Raw genomic sequence first — 19751 nt, 5'->3', positions numbered from 1 at the left:
AAGCAAGACCGCCATGACCACGACGTTGCCGCGATTGTAACCGGACTCTCATTGTATGCCGAAATGCGGCTCCTTAGTATGTAATTAAAAGTGTTATACCAAGACACGACAGTCACCACGGGCCCTGGATTTTTTGTGGCCCTGTGCCCTAAACTGCCTTTCAATATTCCTGAGAAGCATGTGATGCAGTAAATTGTAGAAGGCTTGCTTGTCCAAGCTAATGCTCGAAGATTTCAAAAAGTGGCATCAGCCCTTCAGCTTTTCGAGGCGCCTCAATCCCCCCTCCTGGAATTACATGTCATTAGACATTCAAGCTCAAGTAAAAGAATGAAGAGCTGTACAGGCTGCACCAGAGCTTTCACGCCTACCCACACCAAAGTGACATTAAAGGGAAGCTATGGAGCTTCTTGAAAAAAATGAGTTAGAGGTGAATTCTAGTGGATTTTTACCTTATGAACCCGAACATCCAAACCATTTGCTCCGCAATAATTGTTAAACGCGAGAAAATGCGAAAGACAGTCGCTGTCCGTGACGTCATCGACGGATCTTTAGGCTGCCCAAGGCTAGGAAGGCAGGGCTTCAGCGCCACTTTGAAATTGCTCTTATAGCTTTCCGACGCGTAGCATTGCAATATAATTGTGATATCTGTTATTCTAACAACCAAATGAACACAAATTGTTTTTTTCTCAAATGCAGGAAGGAAGGAGCAGTGGCAGGAGGAGCAGGAAGGAGCAGGAGCAGGAAGGGCAGAAGGAGCAGGAAGGCAGGAGCCCTTTTTTTGCCGGTTGTGCTTGGAGTAGTGTACAGTGAACTGCTGTAAGCTTTGCAGTCATCCCTTTTCCACCCTGGTGCATTATTTTAATCACTATAAATTTCACAGTGCCATAACATGTGCTTTGTGTCCTGCACCACATTGCAGTGCTTCCTTCAAAAGCTATACGACTTTGACCAGCCACTTGAACAGGGTCCACAAACGGAGTCGAGTTCCTTCAGAAAACGTGCTGCTAACCTGTCCAGTGGCAAATTCTGCCCAACTGGAATCAACATCAAGCCTGACCTCACATATTGCCGACCATCTCAGGTTTGGAAAAGGGCCCACAATGTGCCCCTTTACTGGCTGCCACAGAAAGATCACAAAACAAAAGACCTTCCAAATGCATGTTTCCCATTTTGATTATTCGCAGAAAGACCCTTTGCAACTCTGCCAAAGTGCACAGGACACTATGGCAGTGGAAGTGTGTGAATACAATAACTTAGTAGATATCGCTGGAAAAGACCCTGATGAGCATGCCCCCCCCCCCCCCCCCCCCTCCCGAGAAAAGTGCTGAAAAAAACCCTGAAGAATGTCTGGAGCAGGGAGCCTGGCTGGATAGTGCTGAAGAGATCCCTAAAGAATTCTGTGATCAGAGGAGTGTCTCAGACTATTAACTTTTCAGGGGCAATGTAGCTTTGTTTTTACACTCATTACAAGCTGTGGGAGCCTCTGGCTCCCTTTCCCTGATCCGGCCTTCTGGCCGCGGGCGCGACGTCGGAAACCACTTGGCTTCCGACCGGAGCGTACCTTATCGTGGCAAGGAGAGGCAGCCATCTTGGTTGTCTACTCTCGCCACTCCTCCGTCCGCGTCCCTCCCGCTGGGGGGGACGTAGGGAACTTCCCTTTGGCGGGCTCGCCCACCTCCCGGGGACGAGGCTGAAGCCGCCAGCGAGGGAAAGAGGGAGAGAGCGTGTCCTCTGGCCGCTCGGAGAAGGGTCTGTTCTGCTGGACTTGAAACTGTTCGGACGTGCGGCCACGCACTCTGCTGCCCCACCTCCGTCCAGGCTCTCGGGAAAGTGCGGCAAGGTAAGGACACCCTCCCCCTTGCCGTTACTAGTCTTTATATCTTTGAATTTATTCGGACAAATAAACCCCGGGTGTCCCTCTATTCTGTGTGTCCGTGTACTCCCTTCGTGAGTCCCGGCTAGCGGGTGCAGCCAGCAGTCGAACCCGTCGTAGCGGTGACTCTGATCCGCTGCGGGGTGGTGGTTTCGCGGTCGGCCTCCTATCCGGACGCCTCGCACCCCTTTGAGACCTTCACATTCGGGTGCCCAACGTGGGGCCACAGCACCTATCGTTGTCGTGGTTTAGCGTAAACTTTGTGGTTGCCCCGCTGTTAGGGTTTCTTGAGCCATGTCCGCAGATCAGCCCGATTTCGGAGCTTTGATCACGTTGGCGGACGTGGCTACGGGAGGGCAGCCCCTGGCCGCCCCACTCCCACCGGACGGCTACCCGGCCACCGGCTCTGTCGGCGGCCGCTGGTTTGCGCCGCCCTTGGCCAGCGGGCTCTCCCGTGAAGTACGCACCTTGGCTGAGGACCCCCTGACCCAATCCCCTATTAGAAACCCCGGCCAGGCGCGGCCAACGCCCGGCGCTCATTCCACCCTGGAGGGGAACGCCGTTGGCGACGTGAGCGGACCACCCAGTGGTTATAGCGCTCCGTCTCTTCATCCGCGCGACTCGGTGTCCCAACGGGCCGATGTACTGCATGACGACGCTACGCGGGTCTCCCCTTTGCGAGAGAGCATCCGCGCGCGACCCCGTCACTGCTCCCATCGGAGCGAACGCCGCCGGCGACCTCATTGAGTTGCCGGCCGACGACCCGCAAGACCCGCCGAGGCGCAGCATCCCTCCACTTGGAGGTGAGAGTTTGCCAATTGGCCTCTCGGGAGTCTCACCTTTACAGACTTTTCCCCATCACAGCGGGCGTCCGCAGCGACCCACTCGGGCAATGATCTCGCGGGCTCTCATGACGCGCTGTTGCAGGAGGCGACACGAATCATTGAGAGCCTGTCCGGAGCGATGCAGGCGATCTTGCCAGGCCCGAGAGGCATGCGATCGCCTGTACGGATCCCTATCCCCAAGTATAAGGGGTATGGTGACTCCATCAGCGCTACGGACTTCCTTGAGGATCTGCTACACTATCAGCAGGCAATGGGGATGTCCGATCAAGAGATACTGGGTCGCATTCTGCACGTTGCCCTGACCGACCAGGCAGCCCGCTGGTTTCGCCTGGCTGGGCAACACGCGCTCACTCTCCAAAAGTTCCGGCTGTCTTTTCGACAGGAATTCCTCCCCGCAGACTATGAGCGGAGGATGCGACGAGAGTTGGAGCGACGGACTCAGCATCCGGACGAATCGCTCCTCAAGTACGTCTGGGCCATGCAGGAGCTGTTTCTGATAGCTGACCCTGCGGCCCCGAACTCGGAGCGAGTCGAGCGAGTGATTAGGCAGGCGCATCCAACGTTCGCCGCCTATCTGCGCGGCAGTCGGTTCAGCTCCCTGGACGATCTTGCCGTTGAAGCTCGCCGCCTACAGGGCGATATCCTCGCCTCGCGCGCCTACAGGCCTCCGCCCCACCCGTCGGAGTCCCTAGAGCTGCGCTGTGCGTGGAACAGAGACTTCGGGTCTCGAACTCGCCGCCCTGAGGCGTATGCGGCATATGCCGACATGCGGGGAAGGGACACGAGAGACATTTCCGATCGTGGCCTGGGCCCCTACACCTTTGGCGTGCGACGAGGCTCCACAGAGGCGCATGCAACCCAGCGCAATCGGGACCGCCCGTCGGATACAAGGCAGCGCAGGGGGGGTGCAGGTTGAGCACCAAGATGCTCCCAGTGAGCGTCCCGCCCCGTCGAGGAACGTGCGACGGGACCCACCCCGCGGTTCGGACGCACGGTGTTTCCGCTGCGGTAATCTTGGCCATTTCGCCCGAGAATGTACTGACCGGCGGACAGCGCCTCCCAACGCCTCGGGAAACGAAACAGGCCGCCGCTGACGAGGCCGGCGGCTCGGAAGAACGCGGGGGCACCCATGATCGCCCTCGTTCCGTCCGCGTATCGGCTCGATTTTTTACCCGACGCGCCTGCTCCGTTCTTGGCCCTCACAATCGCTGGTCGAACGTTTGCGGCTCTCCTTGATTCCGGGGCCAGCGCATCGTTATTCGGCGAGGAAGTATTTGCACACTTGCAAACGCACTCTGTGCGGTTAAGAGAGTGCAACACGTCCTTCCGGCTGGCCACTGGTGGCACCGCCCAGTCGAGCGGTGCCGTGCGGTTAGTCGTGCGATGGGACCACAGAGTGAGGCGCCGCCGTTTCATTCACCGACCGGGGAGGACTTCGGCTGCGACGACGGCAGTGAGTACGCCGACCTCCCGTCAGGTGACGAACTGATGTTGTTTTAGGCGGGAGGCGGCGTACGGGAACTCTGAGGGACGGCGGGGTTGGCGATTGTTTATCTTTTTTAATGTATTTTTTTTGTGTGTTTTTGCTTTTGTTTCATACATTTTGGGGGTATAAGCCGGCAACCCTTTCTTTCCCTAAAAGGGTGCCAACAGTTTTAAGGAGGGGGGAATGTGGGAGCGATCCGGCCTTCTGGCCGCAAGCGCGACGTCGGAAACCACTTGGTTTCCGACCGGAGCGTACCTTATCGTGGCAAGGAGAGGCAGCCATCTTGGTTGTCTACTCTCGCCACTCCTCTGTCCGCGTCCCTCCCGCTGGGGGGACGTAGGGAACTTCCCTTTGGCGGGCTCGCCCACCTCCCGAGGACGAGGCTGGAGCCGCCAGCGAGGGAAAGAGGGAGAGAGCGTGTCCTCTGGCCATTCCGAGAAGGGTCTGTTCTGCTGGACTTGAAACTGTTCGGACGTGCGGCCACGCACTCTGCTGCCCCACCTCCGTCCAGGCTCTCGGGAAAGTGCGGCAAGGTAAGGACACCCTCCCCCTTGCCGTTACTAGTCTTTATATCTTTGTATTTATCCGGACAAATAAACCCCGGGTGTCCCTCTATTCTGTGTGTCCGCGTACTCCCTTCGTGAGTCCCGGCTAGCGGGTGCAGCCAGCAGTCGAACCCGTCGTAGCGGTGACTATGATCCGCTGCGGGGTGGTGGTTTCGCGGTCGGCCTCCTATCCGGACGCCTCGCATCCCTTTCAGACCTCCACATTCGGGTGCCCAACGTGGGGCCACAGCACCTATCGTTGTCGTGGTTTAGCGTAAACTTTGTGGTTGCCCCGCTGTTAGGATTTCTTGAGCCATGTCCGCGGATCAGCCCGATTTCGGAGCTTTGATCACGTTGGCGGACGTGGCTACGGGAGGGCAGCCCCTGGCCGCCCCACTCCCACCCGACGACTACCCGGCCACCGGCTCTGTCGGCGGCCGCTGGTTTGCGCCGCCCTTGGCCAGCGGGCTCTCCCGTGAAGTACGCACCTTGGCTGAGGACCCCCTGACCCAATCTCCTATTAGAAACCCCGGCCAGGCGCGACCAACACCCGGCGCTCCTTCCACCCTGGAGGGGAACGCCGTTGGCGACGTGAGCGGACCACCCAGTGGTTATAGCGCTCCGTCTCTTCATCCGCGCGACTCGGTGTCCCAACGGGCCGATGTTTCGCATGGCGACGCTACGCGGGTCTCCCCTTTGCGAGAGAGCATCCGCGCGCGACCCCGTCACTGCTCCCATCGGAGCGAACGCCGCCGGCGACCTCATTGAGTTGCCGGCCGACGACCCGCAAGACCCGCCGAGGCACAGCATCCCTCCACTTGGAGGTGAGAGTTTGCCAATTGGCCTCTCGGGAGTCTCACCTTTACCAGACTTTTCCCCATCACAGCGGGCGTCCGCAGCGACCCACTCGGGCAATGATCTCGCGGGCTCTCATGACGCGCTGTTGCAGGAGGCGACACGAATCATTGAGAGCCTGTCCGGAGCGATGCAGGCGATCTTGCCAGGCCCGAGAGGCATGCGATCGCCTGTACGGATCCCTGTCCCCAAGTATAAGGGGTATGGTGACTCCATCAGCGCTACGGACTTCCTTGAGGACCTGCTACACTATCAGCAGGCAATGGGGATGTCCGATCAAGAGATACTGGGTCGCATTCTGCACGTTGCCCTGACCGACCAGGCAGCCCGCTGGTTTCGCCTGGTTGGGCAACACGCGCTCACTCTCCAGGAGTTCCGGCTGTCTTTTCGACAGGAATTCCTCCCCGCAGACTATGAGCGGAGGATGCAACGAGAGTTGGAGCGACGGACTCAGCATCCGGACGAATCGCTCCTCGAGTATGTCTGGGCCATGCAGGGGCTGTTTCTGATAGCTGACCCTGCGGCCCCGAACTCGGAGCGAGTCGAGCGAGCGATTAGGCAGGCGCATCCAACGTTCGCCGCCTATCTGCGCGGCAGTCGGTTCAGCTCCCTGGACGATCTTGCCGTTGAAGCTCGCCGCCTACAGGGCGATATCCTCGCCTCGCGCGCCTACAGGCCTCCGCCCCACCCGTCGGAGTCCCTATAGCCGCGCTGTGCGTGGAACAGAGACTTCGGGTCTCGGACTCGCCGCCCTGAGGCGTATGCGGCATATGCCGACATGCGGGGAAGGGACACGAGAGACATTTCCGATCGTGCCCTGGACCCCTACACCTTTGGCTTGCGACGAGGCTTCACAGAGGCGCATGCAACCCAGCGCAATCGGGACTGCCCGTCGGATACAAGGCAGCGCAGGGGGGGCGCAGGTTGAGCACCAAGATGCTCCCAGTGAGCGTCCCGCCCCGTCGGGGAACGTGCGACGGGACCCACCCCGCGGTTCGGACGCACGGTGTTTCAGCTGCGGTAATCTCGGCCATTTCGCCCGAGAATGTACTGACCGGCGGACAGCGCCTCCCAACGCCTCGGGAAACGAAGCAGGCCGCCGCTGACGAGGCCGGCGGCTCGGAAGAACGCGGGGGCACCCATGATCGCCCTCGTTCCGTCCGCGTATCGGCTCGATTTTTTACCCGACGCGCCTGATCCGTTCTTGGCCCTCACAATCGCTGGTCGAACGTTTGTGGCTCTCCTTGATTCCGGGGCCAGCGCATCGTTATTCGGCGAGGAAGTATTTGCACACTTGCAAACGCACTCTGTGCGGTTAAGAGAGTGCAACACGTCCTTCCGGCTCGCCACTGGTGGCACCGCCCAGTCGAGCGGTGCCGTGCGGTTAGTCGTGCGATGGGACCACAGAGTGAGGCGCCGCCGTTTCATTCACCGACCGGGGAGGACTTCGGCTGCGACGACGGCGGTGAGTACGCCGACCTCCCGTCAGGTGACGAACTGATGTTGTTTTAGGCGGGAGGCGGCGTACAAGAACTCTGAGGGACGGCGGGGTTGGCGATTGTTTATCTTTTTGAATGTATTTTTTTTGTGTGTTTTTGCTTTTGTTTCGTACATTTTGGGGGTATGAGAGCCGGCAACCCTTTCTTTCCCTAAAGGGGTGCCAACAGTTTTAAGGAGGGGGGAATGTGGGAGCCTCTGGCTCCCTTTCCCTGATCCGGCCTTCTGGCCGCAAGCGCGACGTCGGAAACCACTTGGTTTCCGACCGGAGCGTACCTTATCGTGGCAAGGAGAGGCAGCCATCTTGGTTGTCTACTCTCGCCACTCCTCCGTACGCGTCCCTCCCGCTGGGGGGGGGACGTAGGGAACTTCCCTCTGGCGGGCTCGCCCACCTCCCGGGGACGAGGCTGGAGCCGCCAGCGAGGGAAAGAGGGAGAGAGCGTGTCCTCTGGCCGCTCGGAGAAGGGTCTGTTCTGCTGGACTTGAAACTGTTCGGACGTGCGGCCACGCACTCTGCTGCCCCACTTCCGTCCAGGCTCTCGGGAAAGTGCGGCAAGGTAAGGACACCCTCCCCCTTGCCGTTACTAGTCTTTATATCTTTGTATTTATCCGGACAAATAAACCCCGGGTGTCCCTCTATTCTGTGTGTCCGTGTACTCCCTTCGTGAGTCCCGGCTAGCGGGTGCAGCCAGCAGTCGAACACGTCGTAGCGGTGACTCTGATCCGCTGCGGGGTGGTGGTTTCGCGGTCGACCTCCAATCCGGACGCCTCAAACCCCTTTGAGACCTCCACAAAGCACAGCCTCATGTTCCTGCAGATACAGTGCAGTATTGTGGATGAGGTGAACAACCTTCAGCAGCTTAGGCAAAAGCATGTTGAAGAAGAACTAGCCAAAATTATTCCTAGTGATATGCTAGGTTCAGTACATTCCCATTTTCAAATCAACGAGCTTAAGGCTGTGTTGTCTGGTAGTCCAAGATCTTCACAACTAAGGCACAGTACTTAAAGAAGCACTTTCTGTTTGTCAAGCCAGTTGAGATTATTTTGGGCACCAACAAGCAGAACTCTTTTTTTGTCTTCTACTTTGTGCCCGTGCATGAGTTGGTGACATTTTTATGTCCAATGCTCCCCCGCAACCTTGCAGATCAACAAGTACGGCAAATTTTTACAGACTTTAAAAGTGTGAATAATTTTAATGTCGGATGACATTGTACAGGTCATATTGTATCAAGATAAACTTGAATTGGCAAACCCTCTGGGGTCTGCGAAAGGGAAGTTTAAGCTGGTGGGCATGTATTTCACTCTTGGCAATTTGCCACAACACTGCGGAGCTTATGCTGAAAGTGTGCAGCTGGTAATGATTTGCCTCAAAAATATATAAAAGCACATTGGTTGAAGAAAGTTGTTGAACCACTTGTTGATGACCTTTGTTATTTAGAGCATTCAAGGCTGGAGGTGAATGAAGAGCTTTACAGAGTGCATCTGAGCTTCATTGTAGGTGATAATTTAGGGAATCATGCGGTTGGTGGCTTCACTCAAAATCAGAGTGCATCTGAGCTTCATTGTAGGTGATAATTTAGGGAATCATGCGGTTGGTGGCTTCACTCAAAATTTCAGCAGATTTGTATATTTTTGCAGATTTTGCCTTGCAACTTGAACAGAGTTCCATGAAGATCCAACTTTGAAAGGTGGAAGACGAACTGTACAGAGCTATGATGCTTGCATCAGACACAAAGATGAAGGCTCCGACATGATCGGTGTTGCGAGTGATTCTCCATTCAACAAGCTAGCCAATTTCTATGTTTGCCAAGACGGCCTGCCACCTTGTCTTGGCCATGACATCTTTAAAGGCATGATCCAGTATGACCTGTCCTTGTTTGTTAAGTACTTTGTAAGCAAGGGCTGGTTTTCGTACAACTATTTGAATACGAAGATAATGAGTCTAAAGTAGAATCCTCGTGATCAGAGGAACAACCCATGCAAGGTAAACAGCAAGAGTAAGAAGCTTGCAGGCCATGCCATGCAAAACTTGACATTTTTGAGGCTGCTACCATTGTATATTGGGGACAAAGTAATTGACTCAAGTGACCCTGTATGGCAGCTTACTCTTGAGTTGATGGAAGTTGTTGACTTGTTAATAGCTCCAAAAATAACTCCTGCACAGCTGGCGTATCTAAAGGTACTAATTCAGAGCTACCTTCACAACCGCAAAAGCTCTTTTCCCTGGGGTCAAACTGAGGCCCAAGCATCACTATATGGTGCATAATAGTAATCTGATTCAACAGTTTGGGCCCTTGTGCCATGAATGGACTCTGAGATTTGAGAGCAAGCACCAATACTTCAAAAACTGTACTCGCTCGATGAGGAATTACAAAAATGTGACGGAAACATTGAGCGAAAGGCATCAGTTATTTCAAGCGTTTTTGGCTTCTCGGTGTCTGTTTGTGCCAGATGTTGAGCTTGTAGAATAGGAGGCTTGCAAGCATCCAAAGGAAGCTTTCCTGCTTTCTGATGCCATTGCAAGTAGGGAACCAACCAGAGATAAGATATTTTACACAAAGGCTGGAATTAAGGGAACAACCTATTGTATTAATGACTATCTCCTTATTTCGGGTAATCATTCCAAAATCCGGTTTGGAATTCTAATTATTAATGAAAGAAATGACTCAGGTGAGGTATTGTTTCTGCTTTAGTATGTTGTGGCAACTTTCCTGCCAGCAATGTGTATGTACAACCTGCAGACCGGAACTCGGGACGTAGTTTGTGACAGCAACAACGGGCTTCTTGATCCTACACATTACCAGCCATATTTTCTTGGACTTAGTGCAGTGGTAAGACTCGATATTGCATAACCCGAGAAATCTTGAGTGTTACTTTTTGACTGCTTACTCTAAAAAAACAATTAAAAGCTGTATATATAATTACTGAAAATAGTTGCTGTACCCTCAAATAAACACTTAAGTACTCCGGGGTCTCGCATTCTATGGTTTGAGAAAGGCTAACAGAAGTATCACAAAATATCACAAAGCACAGTGTATTTAAGCTACTTTACTTCAATATATACTTGGCACCGGTGTACTTATTACTTGACTTGATGAATATCACTTTGTTCTTTTACTTCAAGTAGTTTGGAGATGTAAACTGCACGATCGACACCGTTAACACAAACAAGCCATCACTGGTTTTTCTCGTATTGCCTTCCCAAATACAATTCTTCCACCATAATTACTTATGTGGTGAATGGGGCTCATTGGAGGTTACCAACTTAGGTGGTTAAACATTCCTACAGTCAATTCACTGTTTGGGCAAAACGCGAAACGCGCCAATGCCGTGTTCGCACTAAATGTGTTTCAGTGTGTACCCTGTTGCGGTGTACTTTACCGAACACTGGTTGTATGCGATTATCCTTTACCAAGCTGGCCCCAGGATGCCATCCAGTGCCAAGCTGGTCTGCCATTGTGTATTGGCCATGATTTGTTTGAAGGTGGTGTTCAGTGTAACCTGCCCTTGTTTCTTAAAACACTGTGAGCAAACTTAAGCATTGAACTCATGACTATCTGAATCCAAAGATTTAAGCCTTGAAATGCAGCCCATGAGACTTATAAAAAGGGCCATGTAAGGCGAGTGGCAAGAGCAAACAGTTTGCATATGCGCCATGCCATGCAAGAGTTAGTTATCATGGGTAATTTAAGTTTTAGTAATCCAGGAAACATAATATGTTGGGTCCGAAACAGACTGAAAAAGATAGGCAACAATATCTAAAGTTCACAATTGTTTTGGTAATGGACTAGTAGTTTACAGATCATGGTCAACCAGCTATAGGCAAGCATAGTTGATGTTACTAAAGTTGGCAGTGTGGAAAGAACCAGAAAACAGAAATACTGCAACAGTTCCTTGCTCTCTCTCTTCCATGACAAAATGCTCCTGGTGAAGGTATAGAGCGCAGACACCTCCAAACAAAAAATTGAAAATGCGGCAACAATGAGTGACATCCTAAGAACTGCTCTGTAGAAAAACATATGCCCCTCAGAAAATCCAAAGGTATGATAATTGTTCTTATTACCTTAATCAGTTACTTTCATGGTTGGTTATTTGGTTTTACAGGTCTTTTTGCAGGACTGGACAGAACTGGACGAAGATGTGTTTGGTGAGCTGCTCATGCAACTGCCATTTGATCTAAGAGTCTTCATTCTGACGGATAAGCCACTCTGCAAAGCAATTGAGGAACCACAATCAGGACTGATACTGTTTTCTATGCACCATACTGCGCAATACTTGAGACCCTCCTAATCATATCTTTACTTACCAAGCACTGTCGACTTGAAGCTGTCATTGCAGGCAGCCGGAGTTGTCTAGTTTATCTATACATTATTAACTAGATGAAGTTGTAGGCATAAGAGAAGTCCTTGGTTCATTCTGCCAGAGCACTGCCTTTGTCTGCAGTTAGGAGCACTTTTGACGGTGCTAAAATGTCGAGCCACATGCGTGTCGATGAGCCTGTGCAGCGGGGAGAGAGGCGCTGCGAGCGCGAGCGACAACGGACGCAAATCACTTGGGGTCCGCTGATTTCGTGCCTTCACCCCGCATATTGGGATCCTAGAGTACTGTCATCGAAATTATCGGCTTCCTAACAACGAGAGGAATCCAGAGACACCAACCAGAAGTATGTACGACAAGTTTTTGACCATTTTCGGTCAACTTTTCCCCCCCGCACGCCGGATGCCTCGCTAGGCCTACCGCGCTCCGCCGAAGGCTCCGAGCCGCAGCTGCATTCGCCAGCTGCGCCGCGCCGTCGACCGAGCCCGCGCCGTTGTTCACCATGAGGGTCGCCGTAGAAGGCATCCCCATTTTTCGGGAAGAATTAGCAGCCAGTGAATGGTTGACTAAAGTTAACAAGCTCCGGGAAGCGCGAACAACACCAGGGCCAGCCGTACCCGATTTTCCCGAAGACAAAGCAGGCCGGACCAACCGTCCCAAATCAACAAAGGTCGGGCCTCGAGTGTACCTGCGAGGAAGATGGAAACCGAACCCACGCCTCGGCAGCGAGGACGCTTACTAGCCAAGAATTCTGTAGCTTTGAAACAGCCTCGCTTACCCAGCGACGCTCTCAAGCTGATCGTGCGCCCACGCGACAGACTGCAACTTTCCAAGATTTCAATCTACCAACTACTTGAAGCGATCTGCACGGCTGCTCACTTCATCAGGGACGCCGTGCGTCAAGAAGACCTAATACAAGCTAACCTGCTTCAAAACACCTTCTCGTACTCCGCCCCAGTCGCCGAAAGAGCTGAACGGGTCCTACGACTCAAAACGATCGTCGTCGACAACAAGACGTATGAGGTCTCGGTCTACTGCGTTCCAGACGATAGCTCGGGTCGCGGTGTGATTCGCGGCGCCGACCTCCGCCTGGATCGAGATACAATTCAAGCAGAGTTACAAGACAACCGCAACCCACCCATCGTGGACTTTCGGCGGCTGGGGAACACCACCGCAGTGCTCATCACGTTCGCTCAGCCCCAAGTGCCGACTTGGGTCTACTTCTGCAACAGTCGACACAGATGCAACTTATTCAAGAAGAAGTATGAAGTGTGCTATCGCTGTGGCGAGCTCGGTCATCGAGCTGACGTCTGCGCTAGCCCAACTACCAAATGCAGAGGCTGCTTGCTATCCGATCCGCCAAACGACCACATGTGCAAACCAATCTGCTGCCTGTGTGGCAAGGAACATCTCACGGGCGATAGTCGCTGCAAGGAAATCTTCAGGACCCCTACACGGTCAAGCGCAGGCAGTGGGAGCACACTCAAAGAGCCGAGGCAGACAGACTTAAGACCCAAGAGCCCAACAGGCGGGTCACGCTCCAGCACACCAGCCGATGGGACCGGCAACGCTCCGATAGCCAGCAGAGGCAGCCCCGGGACCGATCGAGCTCTTTTCCACCGCTCGAGTCTCCCTCTACACGGAGGGGGCCTCGACATACCTCCCGGACCAGACCCGAGCCACCTGCAGGCGTCCAGCAGACTCGGGCCTCTCCTCAACTGCTGCAGCCACCCCAGCCATTACTATCAACGCCAGTCCAACGAGAACATCACCAATCGGTAAGTACGCAGGAAGGGACTCCCAGTACTCCAGACACAAAAAAAGCGATTAAGGAACTGACAGCAGTCATCCAACAACTCATACTCCGAGTAGAGGCTCTCGAAAAACCAACCGCTACACTCACTACGTCTCCTTCTGCTCCACAGGTTTCAACTGTGGCGCAACCTATGGAGATCACACTCTCCAACGGACCCACACACAAACGCAAAGCCATAGCAGATAACGACTCCCCGGTGGAGGATTGGCCGACACGTTTCGCCAGAGTCGAGGAAAGATGCGAACTCAGCCACACTCGCATCAAATCTTTAGAAGAACAAATTGATCGCTCACTCTACACACTCGGCTCACAAGTCAATCAACAGCTCGAGACCCTGAGGGAAGCTATAGAAGCGCAGGGCAAACTCCTTGCTGTCGCTGTACCCGCGGCCTCTGCGCCGGCACTTGCTCCAATGCCAGAACTTTCTAAGCTCAATCATGGCGATCAGGTCGGGCAACACCACCATCTGGCAGTGGAACTGCCGCGGGTTTGCGCGTAAGCGTCCGGTCCTCCAACAGCTCCTCACCGCGCGCGATCGCCCTGAATTAATAGTCCTCCAGGAAGGTGGCAAGAACACGCAACTCGCCGGTTTCACTACCTACTTATCGGAACAAGAAAAGCCTCGAGTAGCCACTCTTGTCAAACGAAACCTCACTGTTCTCCACCACAAATTGGATCCCACTCTTCCCAAAAGTTTTTTTAGAAATATTGCCTCGACCTTCGCGCAAACGTCACACTAGTCTGTTTGTGATTAGTATATACAGCCCTCCCCAGGCCCATAAAGACGTCTTCGGGCCCCTCTTCCTCAAAGCCCAGCAGCTAGCGCAGGGGCAACCCCTCCTTATCCTCGGTGACTTTAACGCGCACCACCGTGCTTGGGGCTATCACTACGACTCGACTAAAGGCAGACGGCTCTGGGATGGCTGGCATACGCACCAGCTTACCCTCATCACGGACGTCTCCTACCCCACTAGACTTGGTACGGGCCTACACCGAGATACGACGCCGGATCTTGCCTTTACGAGCTCCGGAGTCAAAGCTACCTGGTGCCACACTCACGAAAACTTTGGAAGCGACCACTTCATGCTCGAAATTGTGATACAAGAGCCCACGAGGCAACGTACACGGCCGGCTCAGGTGATCGAAATTTGGTGGTGCTAGAGGTTGAAGACAAAGTTATATAAAAAGAGTTGTCAGTCAGCGCGGTTTGTTTGAATTTTGCTTTATTTTTTGTGTGTAAGGTGTGAGTGTTGCTTGCTGTAGTGCGCTGTGGTGTGTGTAATCATGTGCAACCAACTCGCCCAAGCTGCTACGTTACGTTACGTTGACTGGGACTCCTTTAGGGTGCATAGGCAAGAGCAGGACACACCTCCCATCATTACTGACATCAAAGCATGGACAACCCAAATTGTCAAACAAGTGGCTCACGCCACGCAAACCGTCGAGCTAGAGGACACGGTCCCTCACTGCGACCACCACTATGCCCATCTTTGGGAGTGTAAGAAATCACTCGAAGCTCTCCTCGCCACTCGGAAATGGGACCGCAATATCCGCCGTCGACTGGCGCGCGCCAACAAGACCATCGAGAATTACGCAATTGAACTAACTCGCCAGAGCTGGCACAACATTTGCGACCAGATGAACAAGACTCCAAACACTCGTAACACGTGGAAACTCCTCCGGCATCTACTCGACCCGGCTGGAGGCAAACTCCAAGCACACCAACAGCTCGAGCGAATCTTCCACCAGTATCCTGGCACGCCAGAGGAACACCACGCCGAGAGACGGGCCGACCGTGCACGTCAACTGGAGAAACGCTTCAGCGGACGTCCGGACGTCACGTATACCGACGCTTGTTACCACCACTTGAAGCAAGCAATGGTGGCGGTAGCCCTCGCCCCTCACCGCAGCTGGCACACAGCCTGCAGCATTCGCAACGCAGAAACGGTCACCGTAGCAGAGGAAGTCGCCATTGCACTAGCGCTAACCGACCCTATTACCAAAGTCGTCATCAGCGACTCACAACAGGCGATCCGCAACTACGATGCCGGCCGTATCTCTCGCCACGCATTACACATCCTTCTTTCTGCTCCACCTTCTTCCTCCTCCCGCTTACTCATTTGGGCTCCAGCCCACGAATCACTCGGAGGAAACGCCGAGGCGCACACTCTCGCCCAAGAACTTAGCTGCCGAGCCGAGAGAGTGACCCGCCTCCCCGCTTTCCCTGACACTAATAGCTCACGTGCGTTTATACTCACCACGTACACAGACATCCTCCAGTACTACCGACTCGGAAGATGCACGTATCCTCCCGCACACCGCGATCTAACAAGACGCGAGGCCGTCCAATGGCGCAAACTACAAACAGGCAGCTTTCCACACCCGCTTTTATACAATAGAATCTTTCCACAACAGATAGCACCCAGGTGCAAACACTGCTCAGCTCCGGGCACCCTCATACACATGGTGTGGACATGTACACACTACAACGCAGACAACTTAAACACCCCAGAGACGTGGGAGTCCCTCCTGCGTACGTCCGAGCCGGAAGACCAACGCCGGCTTATCCAGCACGCGGTGAAGGCCGCGACATCCCAAGAGATCGCTGCCGACCTCCTCTAAGCGAGCGCAACCGGTCCTGGGACTGGTCCCCTGTGTTTATGGGAGAAATAAAGAGTTCACCACCACCACCTGTGCAGCGGGCATGGTTCATGGCTCTCACATTGTCCATTGGCAATGTAGTTTGTAGTTCACACTGGTAGCCCCTCACCCCCTCAGCGACAAGCACCATGGCTGCCTTAAATAATGTGGCCAGTGGCAGCAGTATACTTGGAGACACCCAGTTAAGTATGTAGAAATCCTGTTTATTAAATAAGGTGTTTTCTTTTGTTAGAAAAGTTTACCTTTCCAGAGTTGCGTCGGTAATGTTGTTTTTTTTAGCTTTCTATGTTGGTGTCGGCATTTGGAGGGAGCATTGGCGGGGGTGGAGCGGCCGAGAGGTGGGAGCAGTTCCCCTGCGGTTGTTAAGAAATGCCTTGGGTTTCGGGAGTCTGCTCGGACAGATCCTTGGGACAGCCCATTCTTTTAGCTGTTTGTGGCTGTTAACCGAGTGAGCCTGTGTTTAGAGGGTTTCACCGCTTAGTGTCAAATTGTCGCTTTTTGCCTGATGTAATAATTTAGCTGTTGGCGCCAGACAGACAAGGAAAAATTCAGAAAACGCCTCTACAAGGAATTTGGTTTTGGCGGTCGAAGCGCCAGGCTGACAGCTCGCCGACCGTTAGCTAACAGTGTACCACGTGTGAGTGGTGGAATTTGAAGAGATTGGTCAGTCCTTGAAGGGAAAGGAGGCCGCTAAAAGCCTACGAAAGGAGTGCCGAGAGGATCTTGGGGGATCATGGGATTGGATTCAATTGAGAGAAATTAGGGACAAGGGTCGAGACTCTAGACGAAGCAGAATGGTCTCCCAAGTTGGAACTTGTAACTAGTATAAATAAATGCACATAGGTCTCTACAAGCAGGGAGTCGACCCGTCACTCAACGACGTTCGTGCCACCACGCTCTAGACCATCGGTGCGAAACCTGCCTCCCACACCACCGGGAGGACCAACAACATAACTGGCACAGACAACAGGATGGTGGCGCGATTTCCGGTGAGATGTGGCGGCAACCTGGGGCGAAGTATGTGAGCTTCGGCTGAATGGCGGACGAGGCAGCATCCCTGTGAGAAGCCTCGTGGGCTCCGGCCCGAAGTGACCAGGATGATATCTTGTGAGAGGTCTTGGTGGGTTTCAACCCGAAGTGGACAAGGCGACATCCCTATGAGAGGCTTCATCGGTTTAGACTAGTAGAAAACGAGGTGACATCCCCGTGGGAGGCTTTGTGGGTTTTGACCCGAAGTGAACAAGGCGACATCCCTGTAAGACGCCTTGTGGGTTACGACCCGAAGAGAACGAGCGGACAAAGCAACATACGCGAGAAGCTTCGTTTAATGTGCATCGACGACGCAACATTGACTATGTGAAAAGTTGCGTGGGTTGCGACCCGAAGAACGGACGAGCCGTGCCCGAACCCAGGACCCACTCCGACGGGGGACATGGAGTGACACTGGAGAGACATCGCCTCAAGAGCGGTGCACTGACACAGGTGGGACTGATTTCTGTTTCCTCCAGGTTTCGCATGTCAGTGGTGACGCGGTCAATGACTAAAGGAGCTCGAGGTACAGTGAGTGAGAACGGTGGTAAGAGCACGGCGATGTTGGACGACGTATCAGAAGGGGGAGGGAGCGAAAGGGAGATGTAGCTTTGGATTTTGGATTCGATTTAGGGAGACCACGGACTGGGGCCCACGCTCTAGACGGGGCATCATGGTCACCAAAGTTGGACTTGTAACTAGTGTAAATAAATGCGCATAGTTCTCTACAAGCAGCGAGTCGACCCGTCACTCAGCGACATTTGTGCCACCAAGCTCCAGACTATTGGGGCGGAACCTGCCTTTCACACCACCGGGAGGACCAACAACTTTACTCACCCGTTGCTCTAAGCCTTGTTTTTCTGAAATGCATGCAGTGATAGCTAATCGTGCTCAGCTGGCTCAGTGTCGACCTTTTACTGTGATGCTGCGCTTTCATAAATTTTCTTCAGCTCCTCGAATGTAGTGGTTTGAGTCTTCAGAAAGTGCCAACCAATTGCCTTGATAAACAACAGTGATGGAGCACGAAATGTACCTTCAAGCGGGTATGCCGCCTAGCTTTAGCAGTGTTTACCCAGGAAAAGTTGATGGCAGATCATAAACTTCTGGTGGCCGTGTTTGTGCGACAGGAAGAAGTGGGAGAGCGCAATTGAGAGAATTGACAGAGGTCATAAGGTGCGTGCAGCAAGAACAGTGGCATGAAGGCATTAGCTTTGCAGAATACTTTGCTCAAGTGGATGCATAAGAATGGCACTTCTGAGAGCGATGCGCTCGTACCCATTCTGCTTTGGTTGCACGCAACTTGTTAGACGTAGTATAAATAACTGATCAGAATGTTGGGTAGCCACTGGAAAAGTAACTGAATAAGTAAACTGAAACCTGATCATAAAAGTTTGTAGAACTTATGATCAGGAATAATCTACAGAGTGGTTCAAAATAAAGTTTACTCACAAAACGACCTCCAAAATGCAGCGACTGTATGCAGCAAGTTGTACATTTCCCAAAATATGTTGTTTACTTGTCACATTTTAGGATTAAAACTCAACTAAAAATAGAACAAAAATAAAACCAGAAAATTTTATACATTTTTTAGTACACCATTAAACAATGGCTTGTGGGCTTATGTTAAAATATAGTGTCATCAAAGCCGGATGGGGCTTAAGAGCCTTTGCCACTTTCCGCAAGCATCAAAGCCTGGGGAGAATCCGTTGTCCATCTTATACAAGAAGTCTCGATTAATCCGGTGGCTGCCGTCCTAGTCGGAATGCCCCATGCCAGCTGTGCCCTTTCATTTTGGCAGCTGATCGTATTTCGAGGCTGGGCAACAACTTTCTTCAATAATATTAAACAATGTATTAACTGTAAAGCTCCTGACGTGATATGTATTATTAACTGCACGCTCTGCAATATGCAAAATGTGGGGGAAATTAAATTCGATAAAGGAGCGTTTTTGTAGCCACTAGTCTGATATTGTAAAAAAAAAGGAAAATACACCAGTTGCTAAACTCGAGTCTGACGTATACCATAAGACTAATGCACATCAAAAGAATTACCATCGAGGAAAGTAATTTTAAGATAGATATAACAGATAAAAATAACGAGCCATGTTACATATTGAAATCTAGTTTGATGGCTCCACTTGGGCATGAACATTCTAAAGGATAAGAAATAAAATGAAGAAAAAAAAACGAAAAAAAAAGGGAGAAAAAAATTTTAAAAAATTGTTTGTAACGGGCCGAACTTACTCAAACTTGACTCTACCAGCAGGGCGCGATCTGTGTCTCCACGCCGCTGGCGTGTCGAGTTACACTGAGAAGTGTTTTATGGGTTCCTGTGTTTGTTTCCTAGGGATAAAGGGAATGCTGCCTTTCACTATATATGTTTGCGCTGCCTGTAATCGGTCACAAGTCAAGAGAGGTTTTTGAGGGAAAAGAGGGTAGAGGAGGAGGGGGTGGGCAGGGTGTTGAAGCATTCCGTCTTCAGCCTTCCGTCTGCTTCCTCTTCCCCGGCCAGAAAACTGCCAACACCAAATCCTTTTTTTTTTTTTTTGATGGGTTTGTAATGTTGCAAACATGGCTTGCTGTGTGTGGGTTTGTTTTTGGTGTCGAAGTGAATCTTCAAACTTTTTTTCCCCTCCCTCTCTCTTTCAATCTCCTGAACATCTTACAACTTGTATTCTCTCTTCACTTGAAAAAGAGCAGGCTCTGCTGAAAACAAATGAAAGCTTCTGCTGCAGCTCACAATTTTTTCAACAAGAAATTTATGACTCAAATATTCACTGATATATACATCATCCACATAGTCTCTCGCCTTTTTGTGGTGTATGACT

At 52.4% G+C, this 19751-nt stretch overlaps 3 pseudogenes; 1 reads left to right on the top strand and 2 right to left on the bottom strand.

The window, feature by feature from the left end:
• Window positions 1-3308: 3308 nt before the first annotated feature.
• LOC115325734 lies at window positions 3309-4134 on the bottom strand (annotated as a pseudogene).
• Window positions 4135-6206: 2072 nt separating this feature from the next.
• LOC120849431 lies at window positions 6207-7032 on the bottom strand (annotated as a pseudogene).
• A 2089-nt stretch (window positions 7033-9121) lies between these two features.
• On the top strand, window positions 9122-9953 carry LOC120849424 (annotated as a pseudogene).
• Window positions 9954-19751: the final 9798 nt, after the last annotated feature.

Source organism: Ixodes scapularis, unplaced genomic scaffold (genome assembly GCF_016920785.2).
Source record: "Ixodes scapularis isolate PalLabHiFi unplaced genomic scaffold, ASM1692078v2 PGA_scaffold7__128_contigs__length_106722199, whole genome shotgun sequence".
NCBI classification, from domain to species: Eukaryota; Metazoa; Arthropoda; class Arachnida; order Ixodida; family Ixodidae; genus Ixodes; species Ixodes scapularis.
This window is presented reverse-complemented; position numbering and strand designations above follow the sequence as displayed.